Source organism: Sus scrofa, chromosome 1 (genome assembly GCF_000003025.6).
Source record: "Sus scrofa isolate TJ Tabasco breed Duroc chromosome 1, Sscrofa11.1, whole genome shotgun sequence".
Lineage (NCBI taxonomy): Eukaryota > Metazoa > Chordata > Mammalia > Artiodactyla > Suidae > Sus > Sus scrofa.
In genome coordinates, this window is record NC_010443.5 from 263,448,011 (window position 1) to 263,473,779 (window position 25,769).

General features: G+C 39.3%; 1 pseudogene; it reads right to left on the reverse strand.

Annotated features, from left to right (window-relative positions):
• On the reverse strand, positions 3,649–23,248 carry LOC110259700 (annotated as a pseudogene).

Here is a 25,769-nt window from a genome sequence, read left to right on the forward strand (position 1 = left end):
CAGCAATGAAATATTAGAAAAGGAATACAAAAATACAATAACTTTTCAAATTGCACCTCACAAAATCAAATACCTCAAAATACACCTGACCAATGGGATAAAGCACCTATATGCCGAGAACTATAAAACTTTAATCAAAGAAATCAAAGAAGATGTAAAGAAATGGAAAGATATTCCATGCTCCTGGATTGGAAAAATCAATATTGTAAAAATGGCCATACTACCTAAAGCCATCTACAGCTTCCATGCAATCTCTATCAAATTACTCAGGACATTTTTCACAGAACTAGAAAAAACAATCCATACATTTGTAGGGAACCACAAAAGACCCAGAATTACCAAAGGAATCCTGAGAAACAAAAACCAAGCAGGAGGCATAACTCGCCCAGACTTCAAGCAACATTACAAAGCCACAGTCATCAAAACATTGTGGTACTGGTATCAAAAAAAGACAGAAAGACCAATGGAACAGAAGAGAGAACCCAGAAATAAACCCAGATACCTATGGTCAAATAATCTTTGACAAGGGAGGCAAGAACATAAAATGGGACAAAGAAAGTCTATTCAGCAAACATTGCTGGGAAACCTGGACAGCTGCATACAAAGCAATGAAACTAGAACACACCCTCACACCATGCACACAAATAAACTCCAAATGGCTGAAAGACTTAAATATACGACAGGACACCATCAAACTCCTAGAAGAAAACATAGGCAAAACACTCTCTGGCATCAACCTCATGAATATTTTCTCAGGTCAGTCCCCAAGGCAGTAGATTTTAGAGCAAAAATAAACCCATGGGACCTCATCAAACTGAAAAGCTTTTGCACAGCAATGAAAACCCAAAAGAAAACAAAAAGACAACTTACAGAATGGGAGAAAATAGTTTGAAATAATGCAACTGATAAGGGCTTAATCTCTAGAATATATAAACAACTTATACAACCCAACAGCAAAAAAGCCAATCAATCAATGGAAAAATGGGCAAAAGACCTGAATAGACATTTCTCCAAAGAAGATATACAGATGGCCAGCAACCACATGAAAAAATGCTCAACATCCCATATTATCACAGAAATGCAAATCAAAACTACCATGAGATACCACCTCACACCAGTCAGAATGGCCATCATTCATAAGTCTACAAATAGCAAATGCCAGAAGGTGTGTGGAGAAAAGGGAACCCTCCTGCACTGTTGGTGGGAACGTAAACTGGTACGGCCACTATGGAGGACAGTTTGGAGATACCTTAGAAATCTATACATAGAACCTCCATATGATCCCACAATCCCACTCTTGGGCATATATCTGGACAAAACTCTCCTTAAAAGAGACACATGCACCCGCATGTTCACTGCAGCACTATTCACAATAGCCAGGACATGGAAACAACCTAAATGTCCATCGAGAGAAGATTGGATTCGGAAGATGTGTTGTATATATACCCAATGGAATTCTACTCAACCATAAAAAAGAATGACATAATGCCATTTGCAGCAACATGGATGGAACTAGAGAATCTCATACTGAGTGAAATGAGTCAGAAAGACAAAGACAAATACCATATGATATCACTGATAACTGGAATCTAATATCCAGCACAAATGAACATTTCCTCAGAAAAGAAAATCATAGACTTGCAGAAAAGACTTGTGGCTGCCAGATGGGAGGGGGAGGGAGTGGGAGGGATCGGGAGCTTGGGCTTATCAGACACAACTTAGAATAGATTTACAAGGAGATCCTGCTGAATAGCATTGAGAACTATGTCTAGATACTCATATTGCAACAGAACAAAGAGTGTGGAAAAAATGTAAATGTAATGTATACATGTAAGGATAACTTGATCCCCTTACTGTGCAGTGGGAAAATAAAAAATAAAGGTAAAAATAAAAAATAAATAAATAAAAAATAGCAAATAACTTTAGCTCAAAAAAATTAAGGAAAATCAAAATGTTGACTCTGTATAAATCAGAGAAAAAAATAAAAAAATAATAATAATGTATGATTAATAAGTTAATGGAGGGGATAAGGAATAATAAAATATATATTTAATTAATCAAAATGGATAAAGCAAATTGAGAATAAATATTAAATTAGATGTCTTAACTAGAAACCATATAGAAATATGGAAAATATAAATTCAAAAACATTCTGATTATATTGGATGTTAATAAATCAAATTCTCCAGATACACAATGATGGTCAACCTACATAAAAAGACCAAAATCCAACTTTACACTGCTAAGAACTAACACTTTCCAGATGTAAGGACATAAAAAAATTTAAAGTTTTAGACAAGAAATACATGTAAACACTAACTAAAAGAAAGCTAGTATATCTAAACTAATATCAGGAGGAAGTAAATGAGCTGTGAGGGTAGGAGCCATGGCTAAGAGAAATCTACCTTCAACTATAAATTCAATGGTGTGCTGTTCAATGAATAAGAAAAGGCTCCCATCATAGGAGAGCATTACTTTGTAGCATTATCCAATTTCCATAGTGTAATTATGCCCATCATGGCTGGTTTCAATGCACCAGCATGGTATCATTGATTGTGGAGTTGAAAGGAAATGTTCACAATCAGCTTGAAGCCAATGCAAGCCAATTTTGGCACATGTTACAGAGAAAAATCAATCCACAATGAGCAGAACATGATGCCAAATCAGTGTGTTCTCAACAACATAATATAAAAAATATAGAAGCAAAAACTGACATATCTAAAAGTAGAAAAAGACAAAACCACAATCATAATCATGTGATAAATTTTGCATAGGATTTTTCACATATAAGATGAAAAAGCAGAAAAAATTAAAGACAAGGAATATTAACAATGCAAGAAAAAACTGGACCTTACTGATACATTAACACTGTATCAGATGGTTGAATGCTTATTCATTTGAAGTTACAGAGTTGCCAGCCATATGCTAATTTTAGGAGATATATCTCACTGTGCTCTTGACAGCAATAAGAGGATTTAGTGATTGTCACTTTAAGAAGTTAGCCCTCTTGACAAATATCTAAAAGGCCTGTTTTATATCTCTGTACCTGAGGCTGTAGATGAAGGGGTTCAGCATTGGACTACTGCATACATGATGGAAGCGATTGTGTTTTTGTCATCAGAGTCCCATGATGAGGAGAAAAAGTAAACACTAGCAAGTATGCTGTAGTATAAATACACCACGAAGAGGTGGGTGACAGAGGTGGAAAAAACTTTAAAGAGTCTCTTGGTGGAAGAGATCCTCAGAAATGAAGTCCCTGTAAGAATAGACAAGCCCAAGATACTCTCAAAGGCAGGATGAAAAGGGTTCCTTCCACAGTAAAGATGACCAACTCATTGAGGGAGGTGTCTGAACAGTTCAACTTCAGGAGGGGAGTGAGGTCACAGAAGAAGTTGGGATGGTACTGTCCACACACAAAGAATTTGACCAAGAGGAGGGTGTGAAACAAGGTGTGGATACAACAGAGGAACCAGGACCCAGCTACTAAGGAGACACACAGTTCCTGCCTCATGATGGTGCTATAGTGGAGAGGCTAATAAATGACCACATACCTCTCATAAGCCATCACTGTGAGAAGGAAATTGTCCAGACAATGAAAATATGAACAAAATACATCTGGGAAATGTACCCTGCATTGGGAATGGGTTGTTACTTAGTCTGTTTGTTGATCAGCATCTTTGGAACAGTGACAGTTGAAAGGGAGATATCCATGAAGGCCAAGTGACTGAGGAAGAAGCACATGGAGGTGTGGAGGTGAGGGTCCAGCCTGATGAGCAGAATGAGGAGCAGGTTCCCCAACACCATGGTCAGGTACATGCCCAGGAAGAGTGCAAAGGTGCCCTGCTGCTCTGGCCAGATGATGGGGAGCCCCAGGAGGAGCAACTTGGACATAAGGCTCTGGTTCTCCCTCCTCATACTGTTCTTAATTAGCTGGGAATTGGGGAAAGTGAGAAATGTCAATGAACATGCCATAAGACTATAGGCAGGTCCTCTGTCCTATGAAAAGTCTTAATTTTTGCTATTCTCCCTTTATTTCATTTAATTATTAGTGAATGTATCAGTGTTTCCAATTCTTATCCCAATAACACATTAAACACTCATATTAACAAAGTATTTTCCCAAATAAACCAATGGACATTCATTCTTCATTCAATAAATAACTATTGAACAACTGCATTGTCCCCTATTGAGTACATAGGAGTCAACGGAATCGAGACGTTTCTGTGTTCAATACATCTTTACATCAGGCCAGGTTCAAACTTCTGTAATTTGCTAAGATTAAAATGGGAAAAGGGTCCCAGTTGAGAGGTACCTATCATTCCTTTCCTCTTAAAACGGATACAAAACTCCTTATATTTGAAGAGAGTTACTGAAACTATGTCATGGGCTTTCAGCATAGTGTGCTGCACCCTACCTCTTTTGAGTCACTTCAAATCCAATCCAGGCTTCTAAACCAATGTCAATAGTTCCAGGGACTGTTCCAAGGGTTTTACCCACACTCTCAAATTAAATCTTCACAGTGACCCAAATAAATATTCTTTTTGTGTGTGTATGTGTTTTTGTCTTTTTAGGGCTGCACCAGTGGCATATGGAGCTTCCCAGGCTAGAGGATGAATCAGAGCTAGAGCTGCCAGCCTATACCACAGCCACAGCAATGTGGGATCCAAGCCTCATCTGCGACCCACAACACAACTCACAGCAATGCCTGATCCTTAACCTACTGAGCAGGGCCAGGGATTGAATCCTCATCTTCATGGAAACTAGTTGGATTTGTTAACCATTGAACCACAAATGGAACTCCTTAACCACTGAGCCATGATGGGAACTACCCAAATAAATAGTCTTTCACACATTTTAACCATAAGAAAACAAAAGCATATATTATTTAAATGTGCAAAGACAGAAAATTAAGTGCAACAGGTAGAATCACACACAGCAAACCATCACAAGTACTTTATTAAGTAGATACTGCATTGAAAAGATAAGCATTTAGGACTTTACTAAAAGTATACATTAGAATCTTAAGTGAAAGTTTGTAGTATTGGAAGGTACAAAGCCAAGACATGGTGGCAATCAAAATGTCCATCAATGCATGAATGATAAAGAAGATGTAGTACATATATTTAACAGAATGGTACTCAGCCATGAAAAGAAAGAAATATGCCATGTGTAGCAACACAGATGGAGCTAAATATTATCTTACTAAATGAAGTAAACCAGACAGAAAAATATTTATATCATGTTATATCACTTATAAGTGGTATCTAAAATGAATGATACAAATGAACATAAAAACAAAACAGAAATAGACCCCACAGACATAGAAACAAACTTATGGTTACCAAAAAGGGAAAGGTGGAGGTGAAAGTTAGGATTTAGCATTAAAATCAACACACTGCTATAAATAAAATACACAACTAACACATACCAATTGTAAATAACTTGGAAATATACTCATTATTTTGTAATAATATATAAGGTAAAACACCCTGAAAAAATATAATTATATATTAAAAGTGAATCACATTGCTCTACACCTGCAACTATAACAGTATCGTAAGTCAACTATACTTCAAATTAATAATTAAATTAAAAATTGAAAACCTATTGCCCAATAGATGACCATAAAGAGAACAAAAATATATATATACTTTAAAAATCTGTAAAAAAGCCAAATGTGATAACACCCTGCAAAAGAAAAAATTAAACGCACTTAAATACATATATATATATATATATATATATATATATATATGTATATATGTATATGTATATATAAAACACAAAGGAGTTTGATGCTTTGAAGACCACAAATTCAATGTATGTTGTGGGTAATGTCATATTTAGGCTTGTGGAGGAATAAGTGGACAAGAGATAGGACTGAAGGGAAAGAGATTAATCCAATAACAATGACCATTTAAAGGATAGTTACAAAAGTGTTAGAGACATAAGTGACCAACACACAACTTTTTAAGGATTTTCAGACAAGGTCAGTGAGTGAAATATGAACATTGTTAGGTGATTCTTACTTGGCAAAAAAATTATTTTTTCTGAAAAGAATCCCCAGAGCCAATGTTATGTCTCTGTTCCTCAGGCTGTAGATAAAAGGATTCAGCATGGGGGTGACCATTGTGTACATCACAGAAGCAATGATGTCTTTGTCATGGGACTGGCCTGATGAGGAGGAAAAGTACACAGCCATCATTGTCCCATAGAATAGAGACACCACAGAGAGGTGGGAGCCACAGGTGGACAAGGCTTTGCAGATCCCTTTAGTAGAGGGAACCCTCAGTATAGAGACCCCAACGCAGCCATAAGAGAGAAGGATGCCACTCAAAGGAAAAATGACAGCTGCAGCCCCTGTAGTGAATATGACCAGCTCATTGAGAGAGGTGTCTGAGCAGGACAGCTTTAGCAGGGCAGAAAGGTCACAGAAGAAGTGGGGGATGATGTTGTCATCACAGAAAGACACCTGAGTCAGAAGGACAGTGTGGGTCAGAGCATAGGCACAGGATAAGAGCCAGGATACAGACAACAGACATAGACACAACTCCTCCCTCATGATGATGGCATAGTGTAGAGGGTGACAAATGGCCACATATCTGTCATAGGCCATCACTGCAAGAATAAAGATATCAAGACCAGCAAAAAATATGAAAAAATACATCTGCGTAACACACCTTGCATAGGGAATATATTGATCCTGAGTCTGCATGTTCATGAGCATTTTGGGTACAGTGACAGATGAAAAGGAGACATCCGTGAGGGCCAAGTGGCTGAGGAAGAAGTACATGGGGGTGTGGAGGCGAGGGTCCAGCCTGATGAGCAGGATGATGAGAAAATTCCCCACAACTGTTGTTAGGTACATGCCCAGGAACACGGCAAAGAAGATGCCCTGCTGCTCTGGCCTGATGGGGAGCCCCAGGAGGAGAAATTTGGACACACAGCTCTGGTTCTCCCACCTCATGCTCTTCTCCTGTCTGCTGGGGAAGGAGGGGAATTGGAAATATCAGAGACTTTGAAGTCATAATTGTGGTCACCACACTAGGTATCTCACCTTCTCATGGAGAAAAAGAATAAATGCCTGCATTTCTTTTATACCTAGTGTCGCCAAAGCAAGTGACACACCATCAACACTCAGCATGATTCCTTTGGATGAAAACCAGTCAATTCATTTTTTTTTCTTTTTATTAACCATGTTTCTTACACTAAGATACTAATTGGACACAAAAGAATTAATATGATATACAGGACTTCCTCCCTCAGGAAACTAACCTTCAAGGGCACACCTGACCAAGGACTAACTATTTTGGGAACCTGAAGCCAGATTTGCTGTGTTTGATTTTGGTCCCACCACTTTCTCGCTCTAGGGCTTGGCATGCTAAATCTCTCTTGGCTCATGTTATCTCTCTAAAATGTGAGGATACCAATATCACACTCAGAGATTTAAAAAGAAAGGATTCTAATTCATTAGGCATTAATATCTAAGAACACTTTTCTGCATAAAATAAACACCAAAAATTGCATACATTATTTTTATTAGAGTGTCTGTATACCACCCACGAAAGTATCAAGTTTAGGATTTTAATAAAACCGTATTATGAGGTGGTTCCCATGAAGGACCAAGAAGCTGAACTAAAATATATGCTAATTATCTGAGCTCTCACACTCTTCAGGTGAGTTTCTGAGCTCATATCCTCTCAGTGGTGTCATTTCCCAGCTCAAACTTATCTTAATGCCTGTTTATTTTCTTGCCAAGAAATAAAACTTACTTCAGTGCATGGACCTCCATCTATCTCCATCTATCTCCATCTACATCTGATCCTCCAAGTTGGCTCAGATCTGGATATTCATCATTCAAGAGGTACTTGAGATCTGAGATTGGGTCTGAGAGCTGTGAGATACTGAAGGATTGGGGTGTCTCTTAGAATTCCATTTCCTGATAGACCAGCACTATTTTCCAATACTGATCTTCACACTGATAATAACTGGTGTTAATGAACATAATAGCAGACAAATACATTTTTCCATGATTGCCTCACTGAAGTTTTCATGGGTCCTCAGAGGGATGCTATTAAAACTTCCCTTTTGGGAGTTCCCATTGTAGCTCAGTGGGTTAAGAACCCAACTAGTATCCATGAAGATACCAGTTTGAACTCTGGCCTTGCTCAGTCAGTTAAGGATCCAGCATAGCCAACAGCTGCAGTGTAGGCTGAAGAGAGAGCTCTGATACAGCATTGCTGTGGCTGTGGTGCAGGCCAGCAGCTGCAGCTCTGATTCAACCCCTAGCCTGGGAACTGCCATATGTTGCAGGTGCAGACCTAAAAAAATTAAAAATTGAAAAAAATATAAAACTGTACTATCAACATACTTTGAAGGAGTAGGAAATGACCATGATCATAGAGTTAGTAATAGCTCAAGTCACATTTCTCTCCCAAGCTTTTAAATATATAATGAAATCTTTGCTTCTATGAACCTGCTGTTCCTCCCTCTCCTTAGATGAATAGGCAAGAACTTAAGAAGAAATATTTTGGGATTTGAAGGAGTATTCCTGCACAAATATCTGTCCACATTCATATTCCTGAAGCCCTTGAGTTTGCCGATGGCTTTCATATGCCTTCAATATCATTCAGTCCAGTATCCTTTATTTCTGGCTGGGAAGCAGAGAACAGTGATTTTTTTTTCCCTTCATTTTACCAACAGGAGTAGTGAAATCACTTAAACAATCTTTATATATATTGCATAGTGGAACCTGGTCTCAAACATTGATTTTCTGATCATGTTTCACTACAGAGATAAAACCCATCTCATTTTATGGGGGTAGAAAGGCTAAGGTAAAATGTTAAAAGCAAAAATGTAAATATTAATATATGCCTGGGAGAGGAACACAACATTAACATTGTGTAAGAATTTGTCAGTAGATGCTTGCTCCAGACCAGTGAGTTGATCAGAGTTATTAACTGACTCAGTTCACAGGGCACAAGGAGGGACCAGACACTTTACCCTCCTGCCAAGCACAGGCTTCTCACTGAAAGCTGATGGGTCAGACTTAGCCCAGTATCTCACAGATCTCCTTCAGGAGAACCAGAGCTCTTAATTATATGCAGGAACCACAACGTGAAAAGAATGGAACAATATAGACATGAAACTTTGATTCCATCAGCACAGTGTGCAAAGAGGTGGCTGGGAAATTGCTCAATAGTGAGGGGGAGACAGTGGGTGACTTAGGGGAGTGAGAGAGAATGAGAGACTATGGATGAGCTTATTTTCCTGTTTTTATACCAAATACTATCCCTTTCACAATCAGGACATGCAGAGTCAGGGGTTTATGTCTCCATGAGGCTACAATTAGGTAGGTTCTCATGAAGTGCCTAGCTTCCTAAGCACCTTACAGACAAGATCTGTCAGCAATTAGCATGATCCCATGTAATAGCACTGGATGCTGAGAATTACCACAGCCAAACCCAAGGCCACCAAGCTATTAAGTGAGCAAATGAAGCATGCGATTCCAGAAATGAGCATTTCATTTCTAAACAGATTGACCAAAATTGAAGCAGAGTGTCAAAATATTGGGCTCCCAGGGTTCCTTCTGGAGGTGTCCAATCACAGGAAATGGATGCCAATAGCTCTGAAAAGTACATTTCCTATAGAGTTTCCTGTGTGGATTCTGGTCTCAGGCAGGTGGAGAGTAAATATGTACAAATATCTCACAGACACACACACAGAGATGCTTATATATTTGGTGTGAAGAAGTCAAGGTATGGGTTTTTTACACAAAAGTCCTCACACACTGGTCAAGTGGATTTATTTATAGATTTAGGGATTTATTTATAGATTTATATATGTATTTATAGATTAATAGATTTATTGATAGATTTCTCTGGCTTATACTCTCACTAGATAAATACAGTCAGGTTGTGAGTCAGCTTCATACAAATCTATGACAAACACTCAAAAATATACACAGGCACAACACAGCTACACACACATAACTGTCAAGCATCCTAGAACAGAGTTATTGTTGACACAAGAAGTCATTCATATTTGAATCACAAGCAGTGTACAGGGTCCTACACATGGCATACAAGCAGTGTACAAGGTCTTATGCATGGCACACAAGCAGCATATGCATGTAAAATAAGCACACACTGAGGAAACATCCAGGCTTCTCTGATATATACTAGTGTGTGGCATTCAGTGTGTCTTCCAATTACACATACACACATCAACTCAAACAACACAACACACACACATACACAAATACACATAACTTGTCTGATGGTCATGAACACACTTACACACAGACACACATGCATAACCATGGAGGTTTCTGGGCTCCTTCTGAGCTACACCTGTGCTCTGAGTTCCAATACCTTCTGCTTCATTCTGTTACCTGAATCCTCACTTTCTGTCCAAAATACCCATGATCCAAAGAAAAAGAGCAAAACTCAGTGGTCTGAGGACCTTACATAGTCTCATTTTGTTTCTCTAGCTTCAAAATGATTCACAAGGAGATCTCCTTTTCTCCATCCTAAAGAGGACTGGAGGGAATCCACCCCAGTCCCCAACTAGAGAGGCAGTCCACTGGGGCAACTGCCCAACTTTCTCTGCCTCCTTGGGAAGCAGGATGATTAAGGTCCCCAGGGGCTGAGCTGCACCTGGTTTCACAAGAGAAAGTGTCCCTGATATCAGTGGTATTCTGGGCTTCTGGTCAAGTCTCCAGATGAGAAGCAGAAGGAGTTTGCCATGGCCTCTGCCTCATGAGGGTAGCCTCTCCCGACAGCAGTGAATGACACAGGCAGTGCAAGGGCATCTGCAGGTTCCCCAACACCAACACAGACTTTTATTAGAACACAAAGCCCTTTAAAATGGGCATGTCTCCCCACTCCCCTGGAGGTTTTGTAGGGCATGGTCTATGCCTTGTTCAGGAGAAGGGGTATTGAATATAAAACTTTGGGAAAAGACTCTGGATTCATCCCCTGCTAAGTGAGTATACTTGAGCAATTTATCCAAGGCCACTGAGACTCAGTTTCTATAAAGTGGAAATAATAATTATAGTCTTTGTGTGAGTTGGAAGAATGGTTAAATGAGCACCTAATGAAAGCTTATTAAATGTTAAGCTTTATTGTCAGTGTTTCTGTATCACTAGAGATGATCCACGGCTCCCAACAGGCAATTGCATTTGGTAATTGTTGAATGAATTCATCTGTTCATTTATTCACTCATTCACTTAAGTAATCATTAAGGCCTCACAAATATAATATTGATATATTCTCTAGAGACATAACAGGTAATAATAAAATTACAAATCCCTTTCTTACAACACATATACAAGTGGTAGATGTTGCAGAAAGAAAATTCAGGCAAAATGAATGGCAGGTAAATGGTGATAAGTGCTGTGGAATGATGAGAATCATGCATGGAGCTAGGGAGACTCAAGACTCAAAAAGTTAAAAAAAAAATACCCCAGTGTGACAGGATTCTTTTCCAAAGAAACACAGACACTGCTTCATTCAAGTGGCTCCAGGTCTATAAATGGGTTTGCACCATTACACTCCTATTAGACTGTCTAAAATTGAAAAGACTCCTTCTCTCAGCATCACTGAAGACATGATGCAACCAGAATACTCGTACACTGCCCATGAGAATACAAAACAGTTTGAACATTTTTGAAAAAGTTAAACATATACTTTGCAAGTGGCTAGGAATTTGTCCAAGGTAAAAGAATGTATATAATTATGCATAAATTTATACAAGATGTTCACAAGGGCTTTATGTAATAGTCAAAATTTGGAAGCAGCCCAGATGTTCATCAACAGACTTACTGTTAGTAAGTGAATTGTCTTATAGCACAGGAAACTATATTCAATATTTTGTAACAACCTACAGGGAAAATAATCTGAGAAGAATGTGTGTGTGTGTGTATAAGTGTGTGTATGTGTGTGTGTGAATGAGTCACTTTGCTGTACACTTGAAACTAACACTATATTGTAAATGAACTATACTTCAATAACAAATACTTTAATGAGAGTAAAAAAGATAAATAGAAACTTTTAAAAATTAAAAATTTTAAGATAAAAAATGTAAGTAATATTTAAGTGTGAGCGGATGCAATATACATAGTATATCCATACAATTGAATATTACTCAGCATTAAAAAGAATGAACTATTGAATCACAGCACATAAGTACATATCAAAATGCCTACATGTAGTGAAAGAAGGCAGCAAGAAAATAATATACAATGCATGATTCCACAGAAATAAGCTTATAGGAGATGCAAATGAATTCATGTGACAGAAACATAAGGGTGGTTCTCCTGAGGACAGTTGGGAGGAGCAAAGAGAGGGCAGGAGGGTAGACATCAGGTAAACTCATGATCTTGATGGTTTGTGGTGTTAATTTCATGGGTGTATACATATGTCAAAATTATTCAAGTGATATACTTTTTTTTGTACCTTTTTTAAAATTAAAGTTGATTTACATTGTTGCACCCATTTCTGCAGTATAGCAAAGAGACCCAGTCCTATACATTTAAATTCCCTTTCTTACGTTCTCTTCCATCATGGTCTATGCAAAGAGACTAGATATATTTCCCCATGCTATACAGCAGGATCTCATTGCTTATCCATTCAAAATGTAAAAGTTTGCACCTAATAATCCCAAACTCCCCATCCATCCCATTCATCCCTCCTCCCCGTTGGAAACCACAGGTCTATTCTGTATGTCTATGAGTCTTCTTCTATTTTGTAGATAGGTTAATATGTGCCATATTTTAGATTCCACGTAAGTGATAGCATGGGATGTTTGTCTTTCTGACTTACTTCACTTAGTATGACACTATCAAGTTGCAAATGGCATTACTGCATTCTTTTCTATGGATGAGTAGTATTCCATTCTCTATATGTACCACATCATCTGTATTCATTAATATCTTGATGGACATCTAGATTATTTCCAAGTCTTGAATATTGTGAACAGTGATGCTATGAACATAGTGGTGCATTGTCTTTTTTAATTGTAGTTTTATCTGGATATGTGCCCAGGAGTGGGATGGCTGGATCATATGGTAGTTGTATACTCAGTTTTCTGAGTCAAATGGTATACTTTAGGTATGTGAAGTGTATTTTATGTCATTAATACCTCCAAAAATCTGGGTGTTTTTAAAGAAACTGTTACAAAAACAAGTATCATGTTTTTCCTCTATGGAATCCCTTCCAGCAGGTTCCCAGTTTGGACTGAGAACCACAGACTCAAGTATAGTGATTAATTTTATATGTCAACTTGGGGAGGATATGGCACCCAGATATTTGATCAAACACAATTCTAGACATTTCCATGAAGGTATCTTTGTGAATGAGATGAACAGCGTAACCTGAAAAATCTGAATAAAACAGACTGTCTTCATAATGAGAGCAGGCCTCACCCAGTCATTAAGGACATTAAGAAAAAGAACCATCTACAGAGGAGAGGCACTGTCACCCGCCTACCTTCAGATTCAAACTGCAAATTTTCCCTGTGTTTCCAGCCTGCCAACCTACCCTTCAGACTTTACAACTGCTAGCCTCAAAATTATATTACAAAATTCTTTAAAGTCTCTCTCTATATATATTTTTTCTTCTTTTATGGCTGCCCCATGGCATATGGAAGTTCCCAGGCCAGGGATCAGATCAGAGATGCGTTTGTGACCTCTGCCACAGCTGTTGTAATGGCATCCTTTAACTCACTGCAGAGACAACACCAATTCTTGTGTGACAGCAAGAACTCAATAAATCACTCTTTCTTAGACATACACACACCATGTTTGTTCTACTGGTCTGTGGAATCTTGACAGGTACACCTTCCATGACCTGAAGTGCCCTAAACTCTGATTCTCTGATAACTCTGAACTAATCAACTACCATACATCTCCCACTTAGTCCCATCCAGCTACAGAGGCCCCCTTAATATTCCTGGAATTGGCCAGGTACTATCTCACATCAGAGTTTTTCTAGGTGTTGATATCCATGCTTTTGACCATGTATCACCTTGGCTCACTTACCTGTCCTCATTAATGTCTTTGGATATTACCTTCCCAATGAGCTCTACCTAGACCACATGGTGTGAAATTATGAACTACACCCCAGCTCTCTTGCTTACCTCCTCCTTTACTTTTTGGAGGTTTTGCCCACACCTGTGGCATGTGGAAGTTCCCAGGCTAGGTCTCAAATTGGAACTGAAGAAGCTGGACTACACCACAGCCACAGCATCTCAGGATCTGAGATTCATCAGCAACCTACACTGCAGTTAGCATCAGTGATGTATCCTTAACCCACTAAGCAAAGCCAAGGTTCTAACCCATGTCCTCATGAGTAATAGTTGGGTTTACTACTGCTCAGCCAAGACAGGAAATCCTTCTGCTCCCTTTTTATGATTTTTGGACCTTACTAAAAGTAACCACTAGAAACTTAACTGAATGTTTGTAGCTTTGGAAGGCAAGAAGCCAAGATATGGAAGTAAACTCAATGTCCATAAACAGATGAATGATAAAGATGTGGTACATAATATAACAGAATATTATTCAGCCATATAAAGAATAAACTAGTGCCATTTTTAGCAACATGGAGGAGCCTAGAGGTTATCATACTAAATGAAGTACACCAGACAAAGAAAATCATATATACTAGGACCAATGAATTTATTTAAAAAATGGAAATAGATCCACAGATATAGAAAACAATTACCAAAGGGGAAAGGGGGGATGGACAAATTAGGAGTTTGGGGTTAACATTTACACACTACCATATATAAAGTAGATAATGAACAAAGACCAAATGTATACATAGCACATAGAATTATACTAGATATTTTCTGAAAAAAATACATAATACATAATATATGTAGAAGTGATTGGAGATTCAGAAGATGGCGGAAGAGTAGGGGGACATGCTCACCCACTCCCACAAACACACACACACACAAAAATCTACAGGTTAAATGAATCACACAGAACAGCAATCAATTGCTGGCAGAAGAACCTAGACTCCAATAACAGCAAGAATCTTGTGACATAACTTGGTAAAACAAGAGAAAAGAGAGTGAGAGAAGGTGAATCCAAACTGGATGGGTGCTCCTGAAAGGGAACTGTGGAGGAGAAAGGGATCCTACACCCTGGAAAGAAACCTACTTGAAGGAAAGATCAACCAAATTAGAGGACTCTCCAGATGCATAGAAGAGTGTAGCAGTAAGTTGGAGTTCTGAAAAGCAGAGAGAGAACCAAACAGATCATCTGAACTACTGGCATAGTCACCAAAAATTGAAATGCTTGGGTGGGGCTGGGCACCGAGACCTCAGCTCTGAGGTTAGTCCCCAGGAACAGAATGGGCTGGAGTGTGAAGACTGCATGGGGGGTCTAGGAACTGGTCTGTCAGGTTTGATTGGGAAGTCTTTGGGGGGGCGGTCTAGGAACCAGTCTGTCAGCTTTGGCAGGGCAGAGACTGCCTGGGAGACTAGAAAACAAAGCATTGTGGGAGAGGGAGCAATATGCTAAGGGCTGGGAAGTGGAAAGCCACATCAGAGGGAACCTGGAAAAAGAGCTGGATTTGGAGGAGAGACAAGGCACCAGTGTTGGGGAGGGGAGAGAAGAACGGGTGGGCACCAATAGAATACTCCCCATGCCACAGTGATCTCACTGGCCCTCCAGCTATCAGAAAGCTGTGCTTCCCAGTGCATCTCCCGTCCCCCTACCCCTCACAAACTTGCCAGACCTGGGGCTGCCTGCCATCCCAGAGGGCTGGCCTCAAAAATTGCTGGAAGCCTATCATTGCAGGGGCTGTCCCTGCTCTGGCCTGCTGGATGTTTGAGGGGCTACACAAACACAGAGTGGCACCAAAAACACTGCCAGCCCCTGGGAAAAGGCCTGCAGCCTAGAAATCTAGAACAAGCTTGGCTGGGCTGTGAAAAGATCTGCCTACATTCTCAGGCAGTCCTTCTGAGTTGGACTGCCCTGGGAAAGAGCTCATGGGTTCTCAGCAACCCAGCTAGCCATTCCAGCACTTGGGGGATGCTGCATTCCCATGGAACACCTGCCCAGCACCACCAGTCCCCCACAAAATCCCCCACAGCTGAGAAAAGCTAGAAAAACTGGGCTGGGCCATGAAAAATCTGCCAATTCTCAGGCAGTCCTTCTGAGTTGGACTGACCTGGGGAAAAGCCTCTTGGGTTTTTCAGCAGCCCAGGTGGCCACTCCAAACCTTGGAGGGTGCTGCACTCCCACGGAACAGCTCTGCAGCATGACCAGTCCCCTGCAAAAGCCCCCACAGCCCAGAAAACCTAGAATAAGCATGGCCAGGCTGTGAAAAATCTGCCTACATTCTCAGACAGTCCTTCCAAGTTGGACTACCCTGGGGAAGAGCCTCTTGGGTTCTCTGCAGCCCAGCCAGCCACTCCAGCCCTGAGGGGGTGCTGCACTCCTGAGAAAAAGCTGCCCAACGCCGCCAACCACCTGCAAGAACAACAGAGCCCAAAAAAAAACACGAGAGCAAGATCTGCCTGACTGAGTGAAATCTGATACCATCGTGGTGTGGACCTCACAGTCCTGTCTGCCCTCAGGAAGTCTTCCTTGATTCAGAGAGACCCTTTCAGACCCACCCACCATCCAGAAAACCACACTGCCTCAAAAAAGACTGACCAACAATGCCAGACCTTGGGAAATATTCCATAGCAGTGCCAAGGCAAAAAAAGCCCAGCCACAGGGAGTACAAATCCACCAAGAAAAAGAAAACAACAATAAAGATGAAGAAGCCAAGAAACCACCCCCAGTTAAACCAACAGGAAAACTCACCTAAAGCAGTCAACAATGAAACACATCTCTGCAGTCTGACAGACCTGGAGTTCAAAAGGGAAATAGTGAAAATACTGAAGGAATTAAGAGAAGATATGAACAGTAATGCAGACACCCTCAGAAAGGTCCTAGAAAATATAAGGAGGAGCCAAGAAAAATTAGAAAATTCATTGGCAGAGACACAAATGGAACTAAGGGCAGTAAAAACCAGAATGAATAATGCAGAAGAACGAATCAGTGATATGGAAGATAGAATAATGGAAATCACTCAATCAGGTCAGCAGACAGAAAATCAAATCAAAAAACAGGAAAGCAATATAAGAGACCTATGGGATAATATAAAGCGGGCCAGTCTATGCATAATAGGAATTCCAGAAGGAGTAGAAAAAGATAAGGAAATGAAAAATACATTGAAGAAATTATCACTGGAAACTCCCCAAATCTAAAGGATACTGAGTTCAAGATACAGGAGACACAGAGGGCCCCAAACAAGTTGAACCCAAATAGACCCACATTATAATAAAAATGGCAAAAGTTAGTGATAAAGAGAGGATCCTCAAGGCAGCAAGATAAAAGCAGAATGTTACCTACAAGGGAACCCCCATAAGGTTATCAGCTGATTTCTCTACAGAAACACTACAGGCCAGGAGGGAATGGCAAGAGATATTGAAAGTGCTAAAAGGAAAACATATGCAGCCTAGAATACACTATCCAGCAAAAATATCCTTTAAAATACAAGGAGAAATAAACAGTTTTTCCAACAAACAAAAGCTAAAAGAATACAGCAATACAAAACCCAGGCTTAAAGAAATACTGAAATGGCTTCTCTAAACCAATAAGAAAGCAAGGAAAGAAAGGGAGGAAAAAGGAAAAAAAAAAGAGGAGGAACTAAGTTTGAGGAAACCATAACCAGAGAGCAGTCACTCAAATAAGCCAGCATACAGATTTAAACATAAACATGTTTCAAAAAAAATAAAATTAAAAAGAAAAAAAAAGAGAGTCATCAAAATCATAAAATGTGGGCAAATGATGTTGGAAATAAATAGACCCTTTTTGTTTACTTGTTTGTTTCTCTTCTTAATTTTAATATAGTACTGAAGTGTTTGAACCTACAGACCATCAGGCTAAAACACACAATTATACGACGGGATTAGCATACTTAAAAAACAGGGCAACCACAAGCCAAAACCAAACACTGCATTCGTAAAAAATGGAAAAAAAAACCACTCAAACAGGTAATAATCGGAGACAATCCAACCAAAAAAACAAAGGAAGAATGGAGAACCAAAGAATCAACTGGAACATGAGGTTAAAAGTGGCAATAAATAATCATCTATCAATTATCACCTTAAATGTCAATGGAATGAATGCTCCAATCAAAAGACACACAGTGGCTGAGTGGATAAAAAGGCAAAAGCCTTCAATATGCTACCTACAAGAAACTCTCTTTAGGACAAAGGATACATATAGATTGAAAGTGAGGGGGTGGGAGAAAATATTTCACACCAATAGACATGACAGGAAGGCAGGAGTCACAACACTCATATCAGACACAAGAGACTTTAAAACAAAAGACATCAAGAAAGACAAAGAAGGACACTCTTTAATGATTAAGGGATCCATCCAAGGAGAGGATGTTACTATCATCAACATATATGGCCCAAATACAGGAGCACCCAGATACATACAACAAATATTAACAGACATAAAAGGAGAAATTGATGGGAATGCAATCATAGTAGGAGACCTTAATACCCCCCTCACATCAATGGACAGATCCTCTAGACAGAAAACCAATAAAGCAACAGAGATCCTAAAGGAAACAATAGAAAACTTAGACTTAATTGACATCTTCAGGACACTACATCCAAAAATATCGGAATACACATTATTTCCAAGTACACATGGAACATTCTCAAGAATTGACCACATATGGGGACACAAAGCTAACCTCAATAAATTTAGGAGCATAGAAACCATCTCAAGTATCTTCTCTGACCACAATGCCATGAAATTACAAGTAAACCGTGGAAAAAGAAATGAGAAAAAACCTACTACATGGAGACTAAACAACATGCTACTAAAAAACCAATGGGTCAATGAGGAAATCAAGAAGGAAATTAAAAAAGACATTGAAACAAATGATAATGAAGACACAACCTCTCAAAATCTATGGGATGCTGCGAAAGCAGTGCTCAGAGGGAAATTTATAGCCATACAAGCCTTCCTCAAAAAAGAAGAAAGATCCCAAATTGACAACTTAACCCTCCACCTAAGTGAATTAGAAAAAGAAGAACAAAAAAGTCCTAAAGTCAGCAGAAGGAAGGAAATTATAAAGATCAAAGAAGAAATCTATAAAATAGAGATTCAGAAAACAGTAGAGAAAATTAATAAAACCAAGAGCTGATTCTTTGAAAAGGTAAACAAATTGACAAACCCCTGGCCAGACTCACTAAAAAGAGGAAAGAAAGAACCCAAATAAATAAAATAAGAAATGAAAAAGGAGAAATCACAACGGACACTGCAGAAATATGAAAAACCATAAGAGAACACTATGAACAAATATATGCCAACAAATTTGACAATCTGGAAGAAATGGAGAGTTTTCTAGAATCTAAGAGCATGCCAAAACTGAATCAAGAAGAAACAGAACAGCTGAACAGACCCATCACTAGAAATGAAATTGAAGAAGTCATTGAAAACACTCCCTACAAATAAAAGCCCAGGACCAGATGGCTTCACAGGTGAATTCTATCAAACATATAAAGAGGAATTGGTGGCCATCCTCCTTAAACTCTTTCAAAAGGTTGAAGAAGAAGGAATACTCCCAAAGACATTCTATGAGGCCACCATCACCCTCATTCCAAAACCAGACAGAGGTACCACCAAAAAAGAAAACAATCAGTCAATATCTTTGATGAATATAGATGCAAAAATTCTCAACAAAATCTTATCCGACCGAATCCAACAACATTGCAAAAAGATCATACACCATGACCAGGTAGGGTTCATCCCAGATTCACAAGGATGGTTCAACATACGCAAATCAATCAGCATCATACACCACATTAACAAAAAAAAAGTCAAAACCATATGATCATCTCAATAGTCACAGAAAAAGCATTTGACAAAGTCCAACATCCATTCATGATCAAGACCCTTGCCAAAGTGGGTATAGAGGGAGCATTCCTGAACATAAAGCCATTTATGACAATCCCACAGCAAATAAAATACTCAATGGGAAAAACTGAAAGGCTTCTCACTCAAGTCTGGAACAAGACAGGGATGCCCACTCTCACCACGGCTCTTCAACATAGTTTTGGAAGTCCTAGCCACAGCAATTAGACAAACAAAAGAAATAAAAGGCATCCATGTAGGAAGAGAAGAGATCAAACTGTCACTGTATGCAGATGACATGATACTATACAAAGAAAACCTTAAGAACTCAACCCCAAAACTACTTGAACTGATTAATAAATTCAGCAAAGTAGCAGGATATAAGATTAACATTCAGAAGTCAGTGGCACTTCTGTATACCAGCAATGAAATATTAGAAAAGGAATACAAAAATACAATGCCTTTTCGAAATGCACCTCACAAAATCAAATACCTCGGAATACACCTGACCAAGGAGGTAAAGGACCTATATGCCGAGAACTATAAAACTTTAATCAAAGAAGATGTAAAGAAATAGAAAGATATTCCATGTTCCTGGATTGGGAAAATCAATATTGTAAAAATGGCCATACTACCCAAAGCAATCTACAGCTTCCATGCTATCCCTATTAAATTACCCAGGACATTTTTCACAGAACTAGAACAAACAATCCAAACATTTATAAGGAACCACAAAAGACCCAGAATCGCCAAAGCAATCCTGAGAAACATAAACCAAGCAGGAAGCATAACTCTCCCAGATTTCACGCAATACTACAAACCCACAGTCATCAAAACAGCGTGGTACTGGGATCAAAACAGATGGACAGACCAATGGAATAGAATAGAGAACCCAGAAAAAAACCCTGACACCTATGGTCAATTAATCTTTGACAAGGGAGGCAAGAACATAAAATGGGACAAAGAAAGGCTATTCAGCAAGCATTGCTGGGAAACCTGGACAGCTGCATGCAAAGCAATGAAACGAGAACACACCCTCACACCATGCACAAAATAAACTTAAAATGGCTGAAAGGCTTAAATATAAGACAAGACACCATCAAACTCCTAGAAGAAAACATAGGCAAAACACTCTCTGACATCAACATCATGAATATTTTCTCAGGTCAGTCTCCCAAAGCAATAGAAATAAGAGCAAAAATAAACCCATGGGACCTCATCAAACTGACAAGCTTTTGCACAGCAAAGGAAACCCAAAAGAAAACAAAAAGACAACCTTCAGAATGGAAGAAAATATTTTCAAATGATTCAACGGACAAGGGCTTAATCTCTAGAGTATACAAGCAACTTATACAACTCAACAGCAAAAAAGCCAACAACCCAATGGAAAAATGGGCAAAAGACCTGAATAGATATTTTTCCAGGGAATATATATAGATGACCAGCAAACACATGACAAAATACTCAACATCGCTGATTATAAGAGAAATGCACATCAAAACTACCATGAGATACCACCTCACACCAGTCAGAATGGCCATCATTCATAAGTCCACAAATAACAAGTGCTGGAGGGGCTGTGGAGAAAAGGGAACCCTCCTGCACTGTTGGTGGGAATGTAAACTGGTACAGCCACCATGGAGAACAGTTTGCAGATACCTTAGAAACCCACACATAGAACTTCCATATGACCCCACAATCCCACTCTTGGGCATCTATCTGGACAAAACTCTACTTAAAAGATACACATGCACCTGCATGTTCATTGCAGCACTATTCCCAATAGCCAGGACCTGGAAACAACCCAAATGTCCATCGACAGAGATTGGATTCGGAAGAGGTGGTATGTATACACAATGGAATACTACTCAGCCATCAAAAAGAATGACATCATGCCGTTTGCAGCCACATGGATGGAGCTAGAGAATCTCATCCTGAGTGATATGAGTCAGAAAGACAAAGACAAACACCATGTGATATCACTTATAACTGCAATCTAATATCCAGCACAAATGAACATCTCCACATAAAAGAAAATCATGGACTTGGAGAATAGACTTGTGGCTCCCCGATGGAAGAGGGAGGGAGTGGGAGGGATCAGGAGTTTGGGGTTATCAGATACAACTTGGAATGGATTTCCAGGGAGATCCTGCTGAGTAGCATTGAGAACTATGTCTAGATACTCATATTGCAACAGAAGAAAGGGTGGGGGAAATGTATACATGTAAGGATAACTTGATCCCCTTGCTGTACGGTGGGGAAAATAATTAATTAAAAAAAAAGAAAATGCTAGAGAAATGTGTGACCAACTTACTAAGGATTTTCAAACAATGTCAGTGGATGAAATAAGAACATGATTAAGTGATTCTCACTTGGTGAAAAGAGTTGTTGTTTCTTAAAAGAATCCCCAGAGCCAAGCTCATGTCTTTGTTTCTCAGGATGTAGATGAAAGGGTTCGGCATGGGAGATACCACAGTGTACATCATGGAAGCAATGATGTCCTTGTCATGGAACTGGCCTGATAAGGAGGAAAAGAACACTGCCGTCATTGTTCATCGAATAGAGACACCACAGAGAGGTGGGAGACAGGTGGACAAGGCATTGCTGAGCCCCTTAGTAGAGGGGACACTCTGGATGGAGAACCCAATATGCCCATAAGAGACCAGGAAGCCACTCAATGGAAAAAGGAGAGCCACAGACACTACAGTGAATATGACCAGCTCATTGAGAGAGGTGTCTGGGCAGGAAACCTTAGCAGGATACTAAGGTCACAGAAGAAGTGGGGGATGATGTTGTCAGCACAGAAGGACAGTTGAGTTAGGAGGAGGGTGTGGGTTCAAGGCATTGGCACAGGAGAGGATCCAGGATCCAGCCAACAGACATAGACACAGATCCTCCTTCATGATGATGGCATAGTGTAGAGGGTGACAAATAGCCACAGACCTGTTGTAGGCCATCACTGCAAGAAGAAGTTTATCAAAGCAAGCAAAATCATGAAAAAAATATGTCTGTGTTTCACACCCTGCATTGGGAATGGATTGATCTTGAGTCTGCATGTTCATCAGCATCTTAGGGACAGTAACAGATGAAAAAGGAGACATCCATGAGAGCCAAGCAGCTGAGGAAGAAGTACATTGGGGTTTGGAGGTGAGGGTCCAGCCTGATGAGCAGGATGATGAGCAGATTCCCCAGCACCATGGTCAGGTACATGCCCAGGAACAGGGCAAAGAACATGCCCTGATGCTCTGGCTGGATGGGGCGCCTCAGGAGGAGGAACTCAGACACATGGCTCTGGTTATCCCTCCTCATGCTGCTTTTCTCTCTTCTGGGAATGGAGAGAAAGAAGAAATTCCAGGAACTTAGAAGTACCAAGAGTAGCAGTTACCACGTGGTCACGTGGTTTCTCAGAGTGACTGTGTCAGTGTACAGACAGGTCTCACTGCACTGCACTCACACACTGAAGCCTCATCCACTCTGGTGAGAGCAACACAACATGATTTATCTGAACACTGATATGGTGATGGGAAGAAAGTATATGACTTCAATCAAACACTTCAGTGGAAATAAGGAACTGCTCATGCTCTTTTTCAGAGAGTGGAGACTTAATGATAGACAGTAGGGATACAGTGATAAATAAGATACAGTCCCTTCCATGGCTCTTCAGTCAAGCTATTTATGTGCTTGTGTCTGTTTTACATACACACATTATACACACACACATTATATAGATGCACACCACTTAAAGCATTATTTGGAATATTAATACAACATATACAAAAAAAGTGCTCAAGACAAAAACTTACTTATCATTAAAAATATTTAGAAACAAACAAGAAAGAAAGAAAGAAGGAAAATTAGGAAAGAAAGGGGAAGAAATAAAGAAAGGAAGGAAATAAGGTAGGAAGGGAGGAAAAGACAAACATTAAGAAATTTCCTCAAAAAACTCAATGGAAATTCATATGATGAAGGAATTTTACCCCTGGTTATGTACTCAGAATAACTGAAAGCAGGGTCCAAAATATATGTGCATGCCCATATTAAAACAGATTTATTCACAGTAGCCAAAATGTCAAAAGAACCCAAGTCATTTTCCAAATGATTGGATAAATAATATGTGGTCTATATATATACAATGGAATATCTTCAGCCATAAAAAGGAAAGAAATCCTGATAAGCCACGACATGAATGAACCTTGAAAACATTATGCTAAGTAAAATCATTCAGTCACAAAAGTGTAAATACTGTAAGATTCCATTCATATGAGATTCCTAGAAGATCCAAATTAATAGAGACAAAAAATGGAAAAGTGGAATGGTGACTGCCAGGAGCTGGTGGGGTAGGAAAATGACAAGTTATTGTTAAGTTGGTACAAAGTTTCCATTTGGGAAGATTAAAAATTATGGAGGTGGATGGTGGTGATGGTATGGTTATACAACAATGTGAAATACTTAGTTACACAGATGTGTACACAAAAATTATTGAAATGTTAAATTTTGTTACATATATTTTAGCAAAATGGGAAAAAGACAACCTTTTCAGCAAGTATTGCTGGAAAATCTGGACAGCTGTATGCAAAGCAATGAAACAACACACCCTGACACCATGCAAAACGGCTGAAAGACTTAAATATAAGACAAGACACCATCAAACTCCTGGAAGAGAACATAGGCAAAACATTCTCTGACATCAACATCATGAATATTTTCTCAGGTCAGTCTCCCAAGGCAAGAGAAATAAGAGCAAAAATAAACCAATGGGACATAATCAAACTGACAAGCTTTTGCACAGCAAAGGAAACCAAAAAGAAAACAAAAAGACAACTGACAGAATGGGAGAAAATAGTTTCAAATGATGCAACTGATAAGGGCTTAATCTCTAGAATATATGAGCAACTTATACAACCCAACAGCAAAAAAAAACAATCAATCAATGGAAAAATGGGCAAAAGACCTGAATAGACATTTATCCAAAGAAGATATACAGATGGCCAGCAAACACATGAAAAAATGCTCAACATCGCTGGTTATAAGAGAAATGCACATCAAAACTACCATGAGATACCACCTCACACCAGTCAGAATGGCCGTAATTAATAAATCGACAAATAACAAGTGCTGGAGGGGCTGTGGAGAAAAGGGAACCCTCCTGCACTGTTGGTGGGAATATAAGCTGGTACAGCCACTATTGAGAACAGTATGGAGGTACATTAGAAAACTATACATACAACTACCATATGACCCAGCAATCCCACTCTTGGGCATATATCCAGACAAAACTATACTTTAAAAAGGCACACGCACCTGCACGTTCATTGCAGCACTATTCACAATAGCCAAGACATGGGATAAACACAGATATCCACTGATAGATGATTGGATTAGGAAGATATGGTGTATATATACACAATGGAATACTACTCAGTCATTTAAAAAATCCAAAATAATGCCATTTGCAGCAATATGGATGGAACTAGAGACTCTCATCCTGAGTGAAATAAGCCAGAAAGAGAAAGAAAAATGCCATATGATATCACTTATATGTGGAATATAATATAAGGCACAAAGGAACCTTTCCACGGTAAAAAATCATGGAATTGGAGAATAGACTTGTGGTTTCCAAGGGAGAAGAGGAGTGAGTGGGAGGGACTGGGAGCTGGGGTAAATAGATGCAGAATGTTGCCTTTGGGATGGATTAGCAATGGGATCCTGCTGTGTAGCACTGGGAACTCTGTCTAGTCACTATGATGGAACACATAATGTGAGAAAAAAGGAATGTATACATGTGTGTGTAACTGGGTCACCATGCTGTACAGTAGAAAATATATATATA